Raw genomic sequence first — 1899 nt, forward strand, 5'->3', positions numbered from 1 at the left:
ATTTATTTTATTGCTAAAATCAGAATTTAAAGATATTTGTTGAAAACCACTACAACATGATCACACTCCCTTCCCTGAAAACCTCAAGACATTTATAATATAATGAAATAATTACTCTTGCCATTATGGCGTACAAGAAATTTGTATTTATATTGTGGTTTAGTTTGATTCTCACAACAGTTATATGCTATAGATATTGTCAACAGCACACATTTATAGAACAAAAAACTGTAGTTGACAGAGGTCCATTCTCTTTGGGAGGTGACTCTTCTCTTCTGGCTCTCCCTAGAATAGGAAAGTTGAGGAATCACACAGCTGAGTCATTTACCCGGCACTATTAGCTCTGAATTCACTATATCATATTAATTCCAAATAATAAATAGGGCTAAGAGAAGGGAATTAGAGGATAAGGATTTGAGGCATTTGATGCCATTTGCTTCCATTTTCATATTTCCTAAGCCGTTTATTTTTAGTTCCTTGTTTTCAACACTGAGTTGGTTTGACACAGATGAGTGGTCTAGGAAGAATGGAACTGGAGTTATTTTAATTACAGAAGATAGTCCACAAGCCATTCAGAGACAGAATAGGAAGGAACTATTTTCTTCATTCATTTCAAATAGAGCTATTTAAATGGCAAGGCTAATAAGTTGCTGTCACGGTCACATAATTGAGTCATTTTAACCCAAGTGACTTGTGTTTTGGTCTTCTTTTGTGCTTATTGTACCTTCTGCTGACCATGATTTACAATTGAAGAATCGTATTTTAGTTCTTTTGGGGCTATGCATTCACAAAAATCTTGAAGGTATTTGATTCCCTAATGGGAGGTATAAAGCTTGTGAACTGAAAGTGTACATAAAATTTAAATCGTATTTTCACTCACCAATGGCTTAATAGGGCAGAAACTCTTACTCAGACACATAATTTGCTTTCACAATAGAAAGATAAACAAAACCATAAATTATGATTAGGTAAGCGTTCTTCCCACTGAGACAAATTAGTCAACGTTTATTCTTCAACTGTGATACATAGATGCTACAATACTGAGAGACCTCTCTGGATAAATTTGGTAAAAATAATTTTAAAAGTCTTGCTCAAGATATACATGTTTATTGTAATCCAGTGCCTTGATTTATATCTTACTTTGTCATTTTCCTCTTTTTTGTTAGAGATAAAGAAAATCAAGAGGGGAATTTAAATGTTTTTAATTGCAAGGGGAAAATAAATACATTCAAGGAGGGCTTGAATATGAAAATATTTTTCAATTGGAAATTCCTGTGACAATGCCAGATTTTTCTTAAGCCATTTACTTATATAAAAATCTTGCCACTTAAATGCCTATATTTGAGGTGTCCAAATATCTAGTATTACAAAACAGAGTTTATTTTATTTTAGTATTTCAAAATTAGTGTTTTTTTAAGCATCAAATCTTGTATTAGTCAGCTTGGGCTGCCATAACAAATACCACCTACTGGGTGGCTTTTAGAAAAATAGAAATTTGTTTTTCACAGTTCTAGAGACTAGGAAGTCCAAGATCAAGGTGTGAGCTGATTCAGTTCCTGGTGAGGGCTCTCTTTCTGGCTTGCAGACAACCTTCTTGCTGTGTCCTCACATGGCAGAGAGAGAGAGTGAGCTTTGTTTCTCTTCTCTTCTTATAAGGGCACCAACTCTTCATGACCCCAGCTAGCCTTTATGACCTCCTCAGAGGCCCTATCTCCAAATACAGTCACATTGAGGCTTAGGGCTTCAACATAGGAATTTTGGAGGACACAAACATTCAGTTCCTAACAAATCTGAATAATTTATTTGTAAGTGTTTAATCAAGGATTTCTTTAAGTCTTAATACTCAGAAACACAGGCTGGAAATTTTTTATTTGTTTTTTCATTTCTTTCTGTCTAAAC

Source organism: Propithecus coquereli, unplaced genomic scaffold (assembly GCF_000956105.1).
Source record: "Propithecus coquereli isolate 6110/MARCELLA unplaced genomic scaffold, Pcoq_1.0 Scaffold91, whole genome shotgun sequence".
Classification (NCBI taxonomy): domain Eukaryota; kingdom Metazoa; phylum Chordata; class Mammalia; order Primates; family Indriidae; genus Propithecus; species Propithecus coquereli.